Here is a 20,071-nt window from a genome sequence, read left to right as displayed (position 1 = left end):
TGAGGAGTTTGAAGAGGCTGAGAAGGCAGGTTGTTCGGGGGAGAAACAAGAAAAGCACAATGTAGAGATGTGGAACAGGAAAGTCTGAACAAAGATATTTAAAGGCAATTTATAAGGAAGTATGTCTTACTAGATGATACAGAATGTAAACTATTCCTTTCATCCCAACAAAATTCTTAGGAATAGTCTACCTTATTCATTACCAAAAATATAATTTTGGCATTATATATTTTATGTTTTTGCTTGTTTTCTTGTATGGAAGACATCTTAAAGAGAGCTTCAAGGACAACAACACTAGCCTAAAGATTAAGGCCAATTTGTCCTCTTTCTCACAGTAATTACATTATGAAAATATACAGGTGGTAAATTGAATTACTAAATATTCTATTTCTTATCGAAAAACAATGTATTTCGTCAACTAACAAGTTAGCAAACTGGTTAATACAGGTAAATACAAGATCATAATGAAGCCAAGGTTTATGGATCTGGACCCCTATGATCCATTAACTGTACTATTCCAAGTTCACACGCTATATACCTTTCAAATGAAAGTAGATGAATGGTCAATTAAGGATAGAAGAGAATATGAATAGATGAGTGAAAAGTCATCAGTACTACTACTGGCAAAATTTGAAGTATACTGGTATGTCCATTGATTTTGAATCTAAGGTCATATTAGCTTGTGGAAAATGGTCCAAGAACCTTCAACAATTTGGAAAATTATACTATTTCAATCTTATGTAAGTTTTTTCAAGAAGGTTCACCATGTAATTTTAAGTCTAAAACAAACCCAAGTGAATACTTTCCATGAATAAATTAGGGACTACATTCATAAAAGAATTACTACTTAACATTCAATTATCTCATTTTAATGATGCTTAAATTAAAGCAATTAATTTACCAGAGGAAAAGAATCTAAAAGGTCCTGTTAATTGTTGACCATAATAGAAGAAATGTTTAAAAAAAAAACAAAAACCCACAGAATCTACATATTTTGTTTAAATTCCTCTCATGTTTTAACCTAACAAAAGCAATAATGGTAACATAAGTAGTAACATCAAATTCTTAATCATAATTGAAAAGACAGTACAAAATGTCTACTCCTTCCTACTTAACCATCTGGAACATGTTAAAAACTCCCTAAAAGCATGAGAAATCTGCAAGTATAATTACACTCTGGGACTATTAGCATGACATGCTTCAATAAATACTCCTAATAAGATCTGCTGATATAATAATTGGCACTAAAACGAATGGATTTTCATTATGTGGGTATTTGTTCCTACTGGCTAAATACTCGAGAAAACTGATAAATTGTCCCTTGAATAGAAACAAACAAAAAAACACCCAGCAAGGGCAAAGTGTGACAGGTTGCAGAGATAAAACAGAAGGGACAAGCAAAGAGCAAAAATTTGCAAATGCCTGAGTTTAATTCATTTTTTCTCTCTCGCTTTCTCCCTTTCTTTCTCTCTTCCTGCATCCCCCAAATCTGGCATAACTATCTGTGTTCTTGTCAAAAATGATCTGGTTGGAGTTAGAAGAAAACGTTATATTAAATCTTGAGTTGGTTAAAATCTAGTTTGCTAAAGGTCTTCAGATCAAATCCTAAGAAAAAATATTCAAAATTTACTCTATGCTTGATGGTTTGGGGAGGTGAACATTTAGCTACTTAAATTGGAAAGGTTAAGCAAGGGAATGACCCAACCAGCTAAGATTTTCAGGAAGATAGCTTTGGTAGCTGAGCAATGGAGGCAAGAGGGTTGCTGTGATCATTTAATTCCAACACAGCGAGCAGTGGGATTTATGCAATAACAGTTGGGCCAAATGAGATACTGGAATAAATCAATAAGAATTGGGGGTAAAAAAAAAACAAGAGGCCAAATTGTCTGCATGTATAAATTATAAAAGTAATGCATGTTTACTGTACAAGTCTAGAAAATGCAGGTAAGTAAAAATCACCCACAAGTGTTCCATCTAGAATTAATGCAAAGATTTATATATTTATTATTCTATATATACACATTATGGTACCACACTATACATATTGTTTAAGAGCACCTTTTTTTCACTAAAGTTATCTATAACTTCTCATGTTATTAAATAGTCTTCTACATAGCTTGTATTGTCTATAAAATATTCCTATGTGTGTATGTGTCATAGGTTTTAAGCAAGGCAGTAAGTACTACAGGACTTTAGACTGTTTCTTTATGCTGTTAAAAACAATACTATAATGAGGCATTTTTCTGGCTGAAATTTTGTTTACATTCAGGATTACAGTCTCTAAATAAGTTCCTACAAGCACCAAGTTTCCTGGCATGAGAGATAGGATAGACATTAGTGCCATTTAGTCAAGACTGAGTTTGCAGGCGGTAACAGATGTCTGAGGGAGAGGCTAACGAATTCAGTTATGTACACATTAATAATGAATATGACATCCAAATAGATAAGTCCAGCTGACTTCCAAAGAAGTGGGATAAAAAGGTTTTTGGAATCCCTGGTAGTAGAGTAGATGAGATGACCAAGGAAAAGTGAGAAGAGAAGAGTATAAATTACCACAAAGACAATCCAATATTTAAGGAAGGGAACAATTAAAGCTGGAATATCAATTTTAAGAAGAGAGATAGCCCGGCTGGCGTGGCTCAGTGGTTGAGCACTGACTTATGAACCAGGAGGTCACAGTTCAATTCCCAGTCAGGGCACATGCCTGGGTTGCGGGCTTGATCCCCAGTGTGGGGCGTGCAGGAGGCAGCTGATCAATGATTCTCTCATCGTTGATGTTTCTATCTCTCGCTCTCTCCTTCTCCCTTCCTCTCTTGTCTCCAACACTAAATCATAAAGTTCTGTCAATTCCCTGTTTATACATCTTTGCCCAGGTTCTCATCTCCTGTGCTTGGGCTTAGAAGCCAATCTAGTCCATTATACATGCAGAACAATACCTTTAATAAATGTTTCTATTTAATCACTTCCCTCCTATTTAACTCTCAGACTTTTTTTTTTAATTGCCTAGCTAAACAAATATAAAATGTATATCCAAGGCCCTCTTTCAGTTCTTCCCTGCCTTTCCCTCCCCAAGTCTCTCCTAAGGCCCTTTGGTAATCTACTTACCAGGATTATCTCCCAACTCCATATGCACAGTATGTACATTTTTCTTCAAAATTCATATTCTTTAAGAATATTTTACTAAGTTCAACTCCATTTTGATTGCTGGTCCCTGAAAATTTCCTGATTTATATATTATGTAATACTTGTTCATATGCTATAATTTTCTCCGATGCTGCATTTAAATATAAGATTCTAATGTATGAATATATTCCTGGCCATGCCCATGCATGTTTCTTTCTTATTTTAACTTGTTAATATTTCTTATACTAATTTCAATTTTTTCATAGGTGATTTATAAAAATGCAGAGGGATCTTTTTGTCCCCACTGAAATTAATCACTTACGTGGTACCTGTGATGGTGAATTTTATATGTCTCCTTGGCTAAACTATAGGTATATGGTCAACCACCAGTTTAAATTTTGCTTTCACAAAGGTGAAGGTATTTTTTAGTTGAGAGTAACATTTAAATCAGTGGACTTTGAGTAAAGCAGATAATCTTCATTGATTGGCTGCATCCTGTGCATGCCTACTGGGGACTGAGCTTGCAACCTGGGCATGTGCCCTGACTGGGAATCAAGTGTGACCTCCTGGTTCATGTGTCGATGCTCAACCACTGAGCCACACCAGCTGGGCCATTTCATTTTCTTTAGGTGAGCAATTCACCTGGAGGAAGGCCTTCAATAAAACTATAAAACTAAATATATGAAATATTAAATTGCTATAATGGCTTAAATTTCTGAAAGATTATAATTATGATTGGTTAAGTCTGTTGAGCTATAACATGTATTTGCTTATTACTTATATTACTAAGAAGAAAACTTTAAAACACTTAAAATTTACAAAAAACTTTTTATATTTTAAAACTTTTTTCCAATGTAAAAGTAAAGAAATTAGAGGGCCCTGATTTATCATGGAGAGAAATAAGGAACAATTACACAATTCTGTAGAGATTAATTTATAAGGCTTTATAAATCCTCTTCAGAGTAAGCTCTTATATTATAATTTACAATGTAGATCTTTTGTGTAAGCTTCTCTTAGGATTTCTCTTATCTAAAATGGGTCCCTGGGGAACCAGAAAGAAGAAATTCTATGATTATCTTCTGATGCAATAAAGTGAGAGGTCTTTCTAATACTAAATTTAAGGAAAATAATGACTCTTCCCTGAGTGTCATGGCAATATCTCTATCATGAATATGAAAGCAAAATGGTTATAATTTCTGGTGTATTTCTTTTGTCTTTTTATTTAAGCAACAGCTAATTTTCTTAAGGAAGTTTTTTTCATTAAGTTATGAAATTATACATTAAGCCTTTTTATAATGAATTATAAATTATAGTTTGTTCAATTCACAAAAGAAAAACATTTAAACACATTCATATAACCTACTTATGCAATGTGGATTCTGGATTCTTCAATGTTCCCCTTACAAATTACTTAGGGACTGTGAATATATTAGCATGTTTACTTGAATAACTACACATTTACCAGGAAATAAAGCAAATATCTGGATCTGAGTCTACAGTCATCCTGACAAGCCTAATCTGTCTTCTAAATTCTTACTTCTGTTTATCAAAGAATGGTCCACTTACAGAAAATTGCAAAGATATCAGTAGCAGAGTTAAATCAGAATCTAGATTTAATGCTTTTCTCCTTTTCAGCATTTCTTTAGTTTTCTAAGAAGTCCTACTTAGAACTAAAGATATATTGGGCGAGGCTTTCGGGTAGACTTCATATTGGAATGCTTCTATGCAAGATAGCAGGAAATCAGACATAAAAACCAGGATTTTACTCCCAGGATTTGGCACTAACCTGCTTTTGTAAATCAGGTATATTATAACTTCTTAGGAACTCACGTTTTTGCCATCTGTAAAATAAAGATGTTGGCGCTCACTTCCAGTCAAAATACTTATGTAAGTCTACATTTATGTGAGTATACAAATGATAACAGAATCAGAGCAAGTCCATGTGAGACTATGGACACAGGTATGTATGTAGAAATAGAAAATGGTAATGTAAAAAAAATACGATGTTTACATTTGAAGTTTCCTTTCACAGTTTAGGTTTAAACTTTTGATTAAAAAGGGCTCAGTAAGCCCAGCACTTTCCTCTAAACCCCCAGCATCCTCTTGCATCCTGCCATTTTTCTAATGTCCACAAGGAATATAACCTAAGAATATGCTTGTTTTCCTCCCAAAATAATCATTCTCATACTTGGTCTATGAACTGATCCAGTCCAATCTAGATTGGGGATAGCAAACTTTTCTGTAAAGATCCAGATAGTAAAAATTTAGGTTTTGCAAGCTATATGGTTTCTGTAGCAACTATTCAACTCTGCCTTTGGACTGTAAAAGCAGCCATAGACTATACATAAACTAATGAGCAAGGTAGCTGCATTCTAACAAAACTTTATTTAAAACAAAACAGGGTACAAGCAAGTCTATATCACACCAAGAAAAAAGATGATATAAATCACCTCTAAGCTAAGGTGGCAGAATTTCAGAGTAGAAAATCATCACAAAGAAAACAATTATAAGTCACTTTAAAATTCTCAGAGTCCTTTCAGCCTGGTTTAAGAGAGAACATAACATAATAGAAAGTACCAATGCAGGTATTCAATATATACTAGATGTTTAATAAATACAGACTTCCTTTCCCATTTCAACAGTGGCATCCCTTAAAATAGTATCTGCCTCCAAGCCTTCCTTCTAGAGATCACTTATTCTGGCCTTTAGACAAGACTTGGCCTTTGTTTCTTCTTGATCGTGGGAAATATGCTCCTGGTAGCACTATACCAAATGTTAGTCCTCCTGTATTCCTCTTCCCCCCATTAATCCAAGCTGCAACTTCACAACCTTTTCCATCAGTATTACTATCATGCAGTATTGGCCCAGGGAAGGCGGTAAGGAAATAGATAAGAGAAAGAAGAGGATAGAGAGAGGGTAGGTTCAGGTGGAGGACAGGTGAGTGGTAGCATTACCTCCTTTTTCCTGACTCTAACAAAAGAGCCAGGTGCTAACTTAGTGTTCATTTAAATGAAAATGTTGTCTACCCTACTGGGAACAAAGAACACTTCACTTCAGGAAAAGTGTTCCCTAATGAAAGAACTCAATTCTAACAGGGGGAAAAAACAAAACAAAACACCACTGTAAGCTTTATTCTTATGCTTTTATCTAGATCACTTTGCCTCCAGCTGTGAAACTGACATGTTTTTAAAGCTCCAAGGAGCCTTTACTAGTAACCATGGTTACTGCTACAAAACAGTACAAGAAAAGTAGGAGGGGATAGCAATTTGAGGAGAAAAACAGTGTTTTTGATTTTCATCAAATGAAGCAATAGTAACGAGGCTGGGCAAGGGCCTCAAGATTATGACTTCTCTCCAGAGCCGCTGAAGTGCTTGATCTTTCAGCCCCACTGTCTAGTACCTCCACGGATCATTTTACCTTATCCAATAGTGATCCCCAAAACCTAATGTAGCATTTACAACGAACAATATCTTATAAACTCAACTAATATTCTTGCCAAGCAGTCAGTGAATTTGCTTTCCAGCAATGCAGCTTACTTGGAAAAAAATAAATAAATAAGAGCACAAGGTTGCTTAGAACTATATGAATCCAAGCCTAAGAAGGCACCTATGGTTTTAGTATAATGCCACTCCAGTAATTTTTCATAACCTTTGTTAGTAAAAACAGGTTTTCATCAAAAATCCTCTTTTCAAACCTCCTCAGTTATGAAATAATAAATCATATATAGTGCCTATCATGTTTCAGGCACTGTATAAGATGCTGAGTATTTCACAATAAAGAAAACAGACAAAAGTCATGCCTTTATGGAGCTTACAATCTAATGTAGAAGAGAGACATTAAATACACAATTATAAATTGTGTTAGTGCTATGAAAGAAAAATACTAAAGATATTTACTGGGATATCAAGAAAAGCTTCTTTGATATATAAAGGTGATACCGTTGTGATTACCTGGTTATTAATAATAGGAAAGAAGCAAACGGGAGGCCAGACATGATAAGCATGGCCTCAGCAGCCACATGGCGGATCTCATACGCAATGGACTACAGCTGGGAACAAAGCTAACCTAGCAGATGCTGGACTGGACAATGTTTTAATATTGGGCAGAGACTCTGGGCAGTGGCTTTAATCCTGGCTCTGCTGAAGACACAGCTGGACTTCTGCCATGGCGTGACGGAAGGAAATGGGACCTCGGAAACCCAGGGTTTAATTCCATGCAAACAAAGATTGCTCACTCTACTGTGCGAGTCTCAGGAATTTACTTTCCTTGCGACATCACAAGAAACCCACTTCTACTGGCAGTAAGTAGGGACATAGATGGCACTCCACCAATAATACAAGTGCCACTATTAATTATTAAGTTTTACTCAAGAGTTCTAAATTCTTATTCCATCTCTACAATAAACTGACTCTGCTTAAATCAACTCATCTCACCTCTTGGTCATTTCACAAAATGAAACAGAATTAGATGATAGTAAGGTCTTCCAAGCTTTTAAATTTAACACCTTTATAATTACATTACTATTTTTTTCTATACCAGAAGTTTATGTCTATCATATTGTACCGATCATATGGTATAATCAGGCAATTATAAGTTTGAGCAATTAGTTCATTAATCATTCTACAAGTAATCACTGGTCACATTTGTGCCAGGTACTCTCCTAGGTGTTGGAAATGCAGTAGGAAGCAAAATAGTTAAAAATCCCTGCCTTGATGGCACTTATAATTTAGTGAGAAGAGACAGACAATAAATAAGACAAATAAGCACACAATATATTACATTAGAATATGCTAAGTACTATAGAGAAAAAGAAGTCAGGGAAGGAGTATATGAATTGATAACTTTCCCATGCCCATTATTATGAGCAGGAATTTGTTAGGCACTAAGGCAAATAAAGATAAGCAATACCTGAGTGCCTGTCCCTGAGCTGATCACACTCTAGTAAACATAAGCAGAGGAATACTAGAAAAGGCAAGTACACAGAGTGCCATGGGATCACTCAGGAAAGGGCTGCAAGGCAGAAGGAACTGAGTTGCAAGCTGCATTTTACACCCTTAAACACACACACAAATCAAAAAGGAAAAGATTCATGTAAAAAGAATATGAGACTTATATTTTAAAGTCGTATTTCAAAATTTTATAAAACCGTATTATATATAATTAAAGAAGATATGAAAAAAAGAGACACAGACTATTTCCCTGCTTGGGAAAATTATTAAGATACAATGTAATCCTGAAATTATAGGATTTAATAAAAATAAAATAAAAACTAAAATATGTTTTAGAAACATAATCATATAAGAATCCTATATAATAAAAGCCTAGCAACCATAATGGCAGAATGACAAGAACGACTGCTCAACTATTCACTGTGAGGTGCACTGACCACCTCTTGGTCCCTTTCCCCTGTTGGCAGGTTCCGATTGCCGATGGTGAATGGGGAAGCTGGGTGGGTGGCAGGGGGTGCAGGAGGCACCAGGCCAAGCCCCCCACCCGGCTGGTCGCCCCACACACAGATGGCAACCCGCGGCGGGGGTGGGGCCGGCAAGCGGGCAACAATGGCCGACCTCTCAGTCCCTTCCCTGACCATCAGGCTCCCATCGCCAGGTGGCGAACGGGGAACCAGGGTGGGTGGCAGCAAGATGGTCCTGATTGCAGGCGAGGCCTAGGGACTGTACCCATGCATGAATTCGTGCACCGGGCCTCTAGTCTATACTATAATGAAAAGGATAAATCTATAAGGAAATTCTGAAAAAGAAGAGGAAATGAAGGCATATACCCTAATGATTATGAAAACACTCATCTATCTTTTTTCCACTTACATTTCCTTCTACTGACTCTCTTAGTATTCTATGAGTAGCATCCATTTCCTTGGGAAAGTTCAGCAATAAAAAGAAATATTATGTTTATTCACCTACTAGAAATATTAAGATTCACCTTCTTAATTAAAGAAAAGATTTTTATAGTAGGACATAATTCTTAAAACTGGTTTACAAAAGAAGGAATTTTTTAAAACGCACTAATATTTTCTGACCAGGCCTGAAAGACTCAGATTATAGTTTCTTCCACACTAGAGAGCATATATCCTTTCTGTCATGACAGCTATAACATAAAGCCTACTATTTAGGGTAGAAGGAGGATTAAACCTAGAGAAAGTACAAATTAAAGCCTCAAATTCCTGGTTATGGCCAAAGGACAGTGAGATAAAGAATCGGACCTAGACAGGAGGAAAAAGCGATTAGACCAATACTCATATTACCCTATCCAAGTAAAGGCTGCAAAAGGAAAGAGATATTTGACGGAGTGAGGCAATCTGGGAGTTGGAATAGCTTCTGTTCTTCTTCCTGTTGAGACTGTGCAAAGTGACTGCCTTCCAGGAGCACTCCCCACCCCCTACACACATACCAACCTCTTACCTCTCCTCATCCACGCCCTAGCAAAAGCTGGAGAAAACCACATCAAAACAATGCAGAGAAGCACAATCAGAGTGAAGAGAGGCACGAGGTTGGCTCTGGAATCTCCCTTTCCCCTAATTGCCATAGAAGGCACTGGGAAATTCCTCGGTGCTCCCAAGTAGTAGAGGAAAGGTAATTTAAGATGCTGGATGGTGAATTTTCCAGAAGAGGTCACTGTGATAGGGGCAAAGTAACTCCACAGTAAAGGCCTGGAAAAGAGAACACCTGGCTAGGGGGCCAATGGAAAACCCTAGCCAGACCTCAGGTAATGTGTGACACCTGGGAAGATGGCCAACACATCCTGGAACCACAGAACAAATCTCAAGTAACATCATTTAAACTTCAGCTGTAGACATCTGAGGAACACCCAAGGACAGTTCTGATGGCACCCTAGTAGTCACAATTCCAGGAAGTAGCCCGACCAATCACTTTGAAGGAGAGATCAGTGAAAAATCGAAGAAGATGGCACATGGACTGAGGGTCCTTGTATTCTTCTACTACTACAAGGTCACATAAGCCACATGCATCCAACCCATAAGTCTGGATTCCACTGTGGAAAGATATGAGAGGAGAGATGATAACTGAAAGACTAATATCCAAACAGAGACTGAAATATCCAAAGAGATAACATTTAAATTACTGAATAAGACTTAGTTTACCAGACTTAAGACTGATACTCTTCCTCCAGTTACCACGTGACCAGGGTTCATCAAAAGGAAGACATGACTTATAAAATAATGAACAAGCTACATTTTCTTTGAACATCTGAATAAGCATGAGTAAACTGTAATCCTACTACTGGTTTTATGATGTTTATTTTATGTGAGAATTCAAAAGAAATACTTATTGGCACATTATAAAACAACATCACTTTAAAAGTAACAAGTGGACTTCCAGTTCAAGATGGCAGACTGAGCCCAGTCATTTCGTTTCTCCTTCTTAAACATCTCATGTCAGGTGGGCCTGGAGTATAGACAGGACATAGAATAACTGAAAAACCACCAAAGGCAACCAGTACAACCCTGATAGTAAATAGTAAATGCTGGTCACAGCAGATAAATTCCTTCCTATAGCAGAAGCTGGGGGAGGGATAGGTCCCAGTTTATTAGCCTTGTCTCTACATGGAGCATGATAAAGAAAAAAGGGGCTCCACCTCCCATTTACCACAGCAAGTGGGAAGCCAACCCACAGAGCCCTGTGGTCAGGATGAAATTCATTGGGGAAATCAATGCTTTCTAAAGAATACTGACCTTGCCCTGGGGGTTCCATGCACCACAAAGTTGGCAGTTCAATTCCCAGTCAGGGCACATGCCCAGATTTGGGGCTTGATCCCTGGTAGGGGGTATGCAGGAGACAGCTGATCAATTTTTCATTCTCACGTAGATGTTTCTTGCTCTCTCTCCCCCTCTCCCTTTCTCTCTAAAAAATCCTATCTAGCCCTGATTGGTTTGGATCAGTGGATAGAGTGTCTGCCTGCGGACTCAAGGGTCCCAGGTTTGATTCCGGTCAAGGGCATGTACCTTGGTTGCGGGCACATCCCCAGAAGGGGGTGTGCAGGAGGCAGCTGATTGATGTTTCTCTCTCAACAATGTTTCTAACTCTCTGTCCTTCTCCCTCCCTTCCTCTGTGTAAAAATTAATAAAATATAATGAAAAAAATCCTATCTAATAAAAGAGCAATATGCAAATTAACCATCACTCCGTGACAAAAGATGGCGGCACCCATAGTGGCCAGGGTGGGATGCTGGCAGCGGCGCCCCAGCAACGTGAGCCCAGCAGGCAAGCATGGCCCGCAGGTAGCACCCAGCGACCCGGGAGCAGGCAAGCGTGGCCTGCAGGCAGCACCCAGCAGGGCCTGCTTGCCCATCGCTGTGGTGTGGAGCAGGCAGGCCCCACAGAGAGCAGAGAACCACGGGGAGCAGACCTAAGCTGTCAGTAGGACATGCCCTGAGGGCTCCCTGATTGGAGAGGGTGCAGGTCGGGCTGAGGAACATCCCCCATTGCCCCCCCCCCCCCGCATGAATTTTGTGCACGGGGCCTCTAGTAAATAATAAAAATCTTTAAAGAATACTGACCTTTACAAAATTTCACCAGTTTACCAAGATGTTACAAGCATCCAAACTATCTAAAGTGTTTAGATCGGTGGTTCTCAAACTTCTGGCCCTTTAAATACAGTTCCTCATGTTGTGACCCAACCATAAAATTATTTTCATTGCTACTTCATAACTGTAATGTTGCTACTGTTATGAATCGTAATGTAAATATCTGATATGCAGGATGATCTTAGGCGACCCCTGTGAAAGGGTCGTTCGACCGCCAAAGGGGTCGCGACCCACAGGTTGAGAACCGCTGGTTTAGATGCTCAACCCCAGACTTACTAAATCAGATTTTTGTGAGGTTTAGACTGCATTTAAGCTGGGCCCTGAAGGGATTTTGTATATATTCAAATTGGATGACCACTTATTTAGACCTTTGTTTGAAAATACTGTAAAGAAGAATAGCCAAGAATCACCAGCTAATTAATAAAAACTAAGAGAGGCACCAAGGTGAAAAAGCAGGAGTATAATGACCCAAAGAAAAAAGAGTAAGGTAACCAAAATAAATAGAAGGTCTTAACTTTAACTGGTATCTTCAGAGAGATTCAAGAGGCCAATGTGTCCACAAAACAAGAAAAATCTGTTCATAAGATATCATAATCAATGAATAAGAAAGAATTTTTAGAAAATAAAAATAAAACTTATTTTCAAAATGTGGTTGTCCTGAATTAAATTCTGGAACAGAAAAAGGGCATTAAGTGGAAAAACTGATGAAATACAAATAAAAGCTGGAATGTAGTTAAAAGTAATGCACCAATGTTGGTTTCTTAGTCCTGAAATATATACCATGGTTTTGTAAGCTGTTAACATTACAAGAAACTGAGATATATGGGCATCTATATTAATCTTTGCTACTTTTCTGTATATTTAAATTAATTCAAAAATATATTTTTAAAAGAAATGTATATAGCATTTTTAATGGTCCCCGGAAACATATGATAGTTCTAGTTTTTCTGCACCTTTACTAGCACCTGGTATTCTCACTATTTCTTATCTTAGTCATTTTCATAGGTATGTAGTGGTATCTCAGCATGGTTTTATTTTGCATTTCCCCAATGGTTAATGATATTGACCATCTTTTCATGTGTTCATTTATCAATGGTATGTCCTTTTTGAGGAAATGTCTATATCTTTTTGTCCATTTTTAAATTATATGTTTCCTTATTGTTGTGTTTTGAGAGTTTTTTATATATTCTTGATATAAGTCCTTTATTGGATATAGAATATGAAAATATTTAATCTCAATCTATAGCTTATATTTTTATTCTCTTAACTGTGTCTTTCACATAATAAAAGCTTTTAATTTCTATGAAGTCTAACTTACCAATATTTTTATCTAATGAATCATGTTTTTGGTGTCTCGTCTAACCTCAAGTCACAAAGTTTTTCACATATGCCTTCTTCCAAAAGCTTTTTTCAGTTAGATCGATGATGCATTTGAAGTTAATTGTTATATAAGGTATGCAGTATAAATCAAGGTTCATTATTTTGCATTTGAATGCAAAGCCAACACCATTTACTAAAAAAGCTATTCTTTCTCTTCTGATATGCTTTTGCAACTTTGCCAAAAACCAATTGGCTATATTTGTGTGGGTTCCAGTTCTGGACTGTCTACTCTGTTCCAACAATCTATGCGTGTATCCTTTTGTCAATACCACACCATCTTTATTTCTGTACTGACATTTTTAGTACCTTCAGCATGCAATATGCTCCTTTCTTACTTCAAAAACTTCAGATATGCTGGTTCTGTCTGCCTGTACATTTTCCTCCCTCACCTAGTAAAGCCTAACTCAGTGATGGCGAACCTATGACACGTTTGTCAGAGGTGACACGCGAACTCATTTTTTTGGTTGATTTTTCTTTGTTAAATGGCATTTAAATATATAAAATAAATATCAAAAATATAAGTCTTTGTTTTACTATGGTTGCAAATATCAAATAATTTATATATGTGACACGGCACCAGAGTTAAGTTAGGGTTTTTCAAAATGCTGACACGCCGAGCTCAAAAGGTTCGCCATCACTGGCCTAACTCATCTTTCAAAATTCAACCTAAATGTCACTTTCTCAGAAAAAACTTCCACCGTGAAGGTCAAACAGGTTTCAAGACAAAGGGAAAATATCAAGATGCATCAGTTCAATAGAGCTTCCAATTACCAACTCAGCAAGAGTCTGGGACAACTGAAAGCTTTAAAAGAAGCTATTAGGATTTCTTAAGCTTGGTAACATCTCTGTCTTTTTCTGTCAAGATCACCACACCTTCTCCAGCTCTTCCTGCTTCTACCATTCCCCTAATGCTTAGTTGTAAAATACTAAAAGCAAAAGGTAAGGTGGCAAGTAAGGAGGGAAGCCGTCAACAATACATCAATCCACTTCTGCCCTGGATAGGTGTTTGGGATAGAAAAGATTCCCTAAGGAACAGAAGAAAGTGGATGAATTTCCTAGGCCTCAAACAAGAAAACTTATCTAGGTTTAACAAAAACTAAGGCAGTATTGAGAACAGGCTGATCTTCGTATTAAGTAATAACAATTTAGAGAACTAGCTGGGGGTGGGGAGGAGTTATGACTTTTAAAGAGTCTCTTCCCTATATAATTGACAACAATGATTTCAAAATACTATAAGCATGAAAAAGAAGAAAAAAAAATTAACTCAAATTTCCTGAGCATTTGTTATATGCCAGGGACAGGGTTGGATACTTTACATATGTGTTTTCATGTATTCTTTACAAAACATCTGTGAAGTAGGTATTACTATATCTACTTGGTAGAAAAAGAAATTGAGCTTATACAGCTCGATTGGTTCAGTTTCCTCCTTATTCTGATTCTCCTAATTTGTTTTTGTTTTTTTTAATTTTATTGATTTTTCACAGAGAGGAAGGGAGAGGGATAGAGAGTTGGAAACATCGATGAGAGAAAAACATCGATCAGCTGCCTCCTGCACACCCCCTACTGGGGATGTGCCACAACCAAGGTACATGCCCTTGACCGGAATCGAACCTGGGACCTTTCAGTCCGCAGGCCGGCGCGCTCCATCCACTGAGCCAAACCGGTTAGGGCCTCCTAAATTTGTTTTAATAGTAATCATACTTATGAAAAAAAATTAAGCAATACATGGAAAAAAATCTCAATTTAAAAAAGATAATTAACAGACACCAGTACTGAGAGAAAAAAACCTGTTATATATCAAACCATTTCTTATAGAATTCATTTAGGAGACCTTTAAATATTAAAGTAAGTATTATCTGTACTGCAAAAGGTTATGAAGAAACTAGAATAGTTTGGCTGATAGTAGGTACTCAACAATTGTAATTATTATTGAAATGAACAAATTGCATTTGGGACAGTGGAAATGTTCTATATCTTAATTGTGGTTACAAAGGTGTTTTCCTTTGTCAAAATTCATTCTGTTGTATATTTAAATTAGGCTCACTTTATTGTGTGTAAATTTTATCTCAGTAATGTTCATTTAAAAATTGTGAATGTATTACATATGTCCCCTTTTATGTTTAATAATGTTTATTTATATTTAATGAGCAGAAAGAAAGAAAGTCCTTATGCATCTCCTCATACTGCACATCCTATATCAAAAACAACACTTGGCCCCATTCTCCAGGAGGTGTGGGTCCATCCATCATTCAAGTCCTACTTATGCCACCTTCTCTGCAAAGCTCTAACACTTCCTCTCCTCCTGTCCCTTCTCCAAACTAATCTTTGTTCCCTTATCTAAATATTTGTCACACAGTTTATAAACACTTGTTAGTCCATTAAAGAAAGGGCAATGTCTTATGCATATGTTACAAACCCAGCATCTGGCGTGCAGAACAAATAATACATACTCAAGATTCAGGTAAAATATCTACTTGGCACAGCCCCTTCCAACTCAACCTCTAACCTGAAAATCTATATATATAAAAGCCTAATATGCAAAGTGTCCCCTTGGGAGTTCGACTGACTGGGAGTTTGACTGCTCACTATGACGTATGCTGACCACCAGGGGGCGGCGCGGAACAAAGGAAAGCCCTGGCCGGCAGCTGACAGCCGACAGCCGCTAGGGACCCTACTCGTGCAAGAATTTTGAGGACTGGGCCTCTAGCATAAAATAATTCACTTAGGTATACTGTTCTGAACCACTATTCAAACAATTCAATTGAATTGTCATGTGAATTCAATTAAAAATTCATCTTTTTGTCATCTAAAGCTTTCGTTTACATTTTGAATTCTGAATGTTAAACATTAATGCTCAAAAATACTGGTCAACTGCTTGGTAAAATGCTTGCTATTTCTTAAAAAGGATTCTGCACATGTTTATCTAGAGATAATTTAATTTATGATGTTTCTCCATTTTATAAACAATGCAGAATTAGTTTTTACACAACTACTGGCAACAAATTGGTTTTTTAAAAACCTCTTCTTAGTTTATTCCAAATAAATTTCATAAACCTAATTCACCACAATGGCCTGTTTCATAAATGTCAACTTTCACTACCCAACTGCCACTAACATATTAAGTGCTAGGGAAAAACAAACAAAAAAAAACTTTTTCATAAAGCCCTAGAGAGAAAACTAGGTTCTCAATTCAAAAAGTTTAATGGTATGATCCTTCACTAGAAGATCATAATTTTAAAAAGATATTCTAGCAATATTTTGACAGAACAAACAATAATAGTTGACATAGTTTTCCTCTGTCTTTAATGAAGACTTACAAAAGCATACATGAAGCTGAAAGAATTACTTAATTGTGTTCTATTTTGACCCTAAACAATTTTGTGAATGATTTTAAACAAAATTTCAGTAAAATTTTTCCTGTATTATATTTTTGTTTACTCTTCTAATAGCACTGTCTCTTTACATAACCAAGTTTAACTCTTAAAATCAATAAAAATAGTATTAGTGCAAAGGAACAAATTATCAGATTCCTATCCATAGTTCAAGATGGAAAAAAAAATAGCTTTACGACGACTATATTTGGACTTCTACACGAAGTTCCACTCTAGTATTTCCAATATAGTTTAAACTGATCTCCCTGCCTGAACCTGCCCTATATACCAATGCCAAATTAAATTCCTTGAGTTAAATAACTCTTTCAACATCAACTTTCATAGAAAACCATTAATGACTTCCCATGCTACAGAACAAAGTCCCACCTAATCAGCTTGATTTACAAGTCCGCTCAGGGCACTGTCTTTACATATGCCTCAGCTCCTACCTTGCCTTCCAGTCAATTCTACTTACTGTCAGGCCTTTCCTTATACTGACCTTCTTCCTGGAATGCCTTTCCCAACTCCTAGGTCCCAAGAGAATCCATATTTTACTGAACTTTTAAACTCAAGTTCAAATTTCTCCAAAAAACTCTTCATCAACCAACTTGTTCCACATCTTCCTTATTTATTAAGGTACTTAAGAACAGGTTCTATATGTGTATATTTCAATTTAACTTAATATTATTCCATTGATTTGTTCATTTCAAAAATAATTATAATTGTTGAGTAACTACTATAAGTCAAACTATTTTATGCACTGGTACTACAGTAGAGAACAAAAAAGCTACCATCCCTGTTGTCACAGTGCTTATATGTACTGATTATGAACTATTTGTGTATTTATCTATCATAAAACATCAAATTTCCCATTGTTAGCCAATTAGGCTGTCTTCAGTTTTTACTATTATAAGTAATATTATTGTAAATATAGCTGATACAGCTTTTTTATTCCTTGAATTATTTACTTAGGGTTAATGTCCAAGAGTAGGATTATTAAATCAATGGCCATAAATATGTTTAAGGCTTTTAAGATATACTACCATACCACCCTCCAAATGAGCTGTACCAATGCCAAAGCAATGCCTAAGTACTTGATTCCCTATGGACTATTTTATTACAGTTATTCAGTAAGTATAAAAAGGTGATTCACTCTTGTTTTAATTATCCAGAAGGTTTAACTCTTTTCTTAACATTTGTTTATGCTATATCCCCTTATAACCTAATGGGCATGACTTTATCAATGTATTTACTGGAATCTTAGTGTTGTAAATATTTTTTAAATATTCATAGTAATTTTAGATTTACCACTTGACAGACTTTATGCTTGCTTAATATATATTAAATTCCTAAGCCATATTATCTCAATTCTAAAGATAGTTGTTTTTCTTAAAATAACATTTTTAGGTTTCTGAAACTAGGCGAAGTATCAGAATTAATGTCCAGAAACCCACTAGTAGTCAAGCAAAAGAATAAGTTGTGATACATGTTATTCCTTGCCCAGGTATAAACCTGTAGGAAATTCCTTCACATAGAAGGCATTAGTTTACCCAACTATGACCATAGCTAAGTTAAGTTCAACTTACAGTTGAATTTTAAGTGAAATCTGAAAGCCTGCTGCTTGAAAATGTTTTCAGAAAGACTGAACTATGATAAAGCACTGAAATAAAAAGGTATTATGAGGCAAAAACTGTCTGTTGTAAGATAAGCAAGGACAATTCAAGGCAGCAGAAAGCATCCAATCCCTCAAAACAGACCACAGAATTTTCAGAGCTGGGAGACATGGGTGTGACCAATTACTATTTGACAAAGTACTATTACCAAGTGCTGGATATCAATCTGTCAAAAGTTTCCAGCTGACTCAAAAATAAAGTTATTTAATATACAGCTTATCTACAGAAAAACTGAAAATATTTAACCAAAAGCAAAAAGCAGGTTAAATTTCATATTTTCCATATGACTCAAAACTATAACAAACAATCATAATGTGTAAAGAAAGCAAAAAATGTAAGCAAAGGTGAGAAAAATCGGCATGTCAGGATGTGAAAAAGGTTTGGACTTAATTGTATATTATGATTTGAAAGAAGATAGTATAGAAATTATATGGGTAAATGTATGCTTCTGTTAGTTAATTTCTAAGAAGGATTTAAAAAACAAATGTAATGTTTCTTTTTTCTTGAAAATATGTTAAATCAATAGTATATGTTACAATTAATAGTGACAGAATTGAGAAAATGCACTGCATGTATGCATGTATGGACATATTTGTCAATTATTTATTCACTCATTCATTTCTGAGTAGAAGAAAGCAAGAACAGAGAAGCAGGAACAAAACTAAAGATATAATGCATAAAGATTAAACTCTTTCAAGATCCCAAGAGTTACTGTGATGTAGAAAAATACATGATGAATGAAGTAAATACAACCTAAATGAAAAATAATAACCAGTTAGATAACTAACTACACTTGGCTGGCATGGCTCAGTGGTTGAGCGACAACCTATGAACCAGGAGGTCACGTTTCGATTCCCGGTTAGGGCATGTGCCTGGGTTGCGGGCTTGATCCCCACTGTGGGTCGTGCAGGAGGCAGCCAACCAATGATTCTCTCTCATCATTGATGTTTCTATCTCTCCCTCTCCCTTCCTCTCTGAAATCAATAAAAATATATATTTTTTAAAAAACTAACTAGCAACTAACATAACCAAAAAACCTTATGAAGTTAAAGGTAAATAATAGCAAACAGAAATAGTCGAGAAAAAGTAAATAAAAATTGATCTTAATTCAGTTAAAGGTAAGAATGTTAAGAACTTATTAAAACCATGTGATATTTGACCAAGATTCAGAATACCGTAATTCTTGGTCAATCACCCTACCACTATATGTGTACCAGACAGTGGAAAGTGAGGAGGATGCACCAGGCAAAATTGCCTGTTTATTATCCTCAAAGGGTTTTGACCACAAGCAATTAGGGACTCCTCTGCCTCGGTTACAGGTAAGCCTAACATGTGAAACACTGAGAACAAGCCAACTGGTTTCTTGTCTTCTTTTGCTTAGGCCCTCATCTTAACCCACAGAAAAGAAGGAGGAAAAGATAAACAAGGATGTCCACAAAGCCATGACGGAGTAATAGGGATCCGAGGAATCCTCCCAGCTTATACAACCAGGAAACTGTATAAAATAAACAACAGTTTTCACATATTGGACAACAGTCAAAGCAGGAGTGAGATTCCTAAGAAAAGGGGGGAAATGAGGTGAGGTCTACAAATGCCCCACATCATACCCTTGAAGCAGTTGACAGTATGCAAGGTAGAGAGGGGGAACTTCAACAGAGTCTGGCAGTCTCAGAAAATTGAGGAAACAGAGACTCATGCTCAGGGAGGCTAAGGCATCCAGAATTTGTGGAAATGCAAACCAGAGAGAAGGGAACTGCATTCAGCGATAGGGCTCTGGAGATCTGCGGAGACGGCCCCTCCAGCCACTGGCAGGTACTGATCTGTCATGTGTTGAGAGGAAAATACCTAAGGTTGGAGAAAGGAAACTACTGGGAAACAAATAAGCCAAAGGATTCCTAAAACTCAAACAAGGTTAGGAATGGTTTTATTCCTGTCAAATAGAGTGAAGGCCTTGTAACACACGAGACA

At 36.5% G+C, this 20,071-nt stretch overlaps 1 protein-coding gene across 9 annotated transcripts in view; it reads right to left on the bottom strand.

The window, feature by feature from the left end:
- NCOA1 (nuclear receptor coactivator 1) overlaps positions 1-20,071 on the bottom strand; it is a 178,658-nt gene that overhangs the window by 92,103 nt on the left and 66,484 nt on the right. The window contains exon 2 of one of the 9 annotated variants that reach the window (XM_070428780.1): positions 4,910-4,964. The exons of the other annotated variants lie outside the window; for them this stretch is intronic. The gene's annotated coding sequence lies outside the window, so the exon portion shown is untranslated. The remainder of the gene's footprint in view (positions 1-4,909; positions 4,965-20,071) is intronic. 9 annotated transcript variants of the gene reach the window in all.

The sequence above is a fragment of the Myotis yumanensis genome, unplaced genomic scaffold (assembly GCF_028538775.1).
Source record: "Myotis yumanensis isolate MYYU_CA2020_CCGP unplaced genomic scaffold, mMyoYum1.0.hap1 SCAF_11, whole genome shotgun sequence".
NCBI classification, from domain to species: Eukaryota; Metazoa; Chordata; class Mammalia; order Chiroptera; family Vespertilionidae; genus Myotis; species Myotis yumanensis.
The sequence above is the reverse complement of the archived record's forward strand: the minus strand, read 5'-3'. Positions and strand labels throughout refer to the sequence as shown.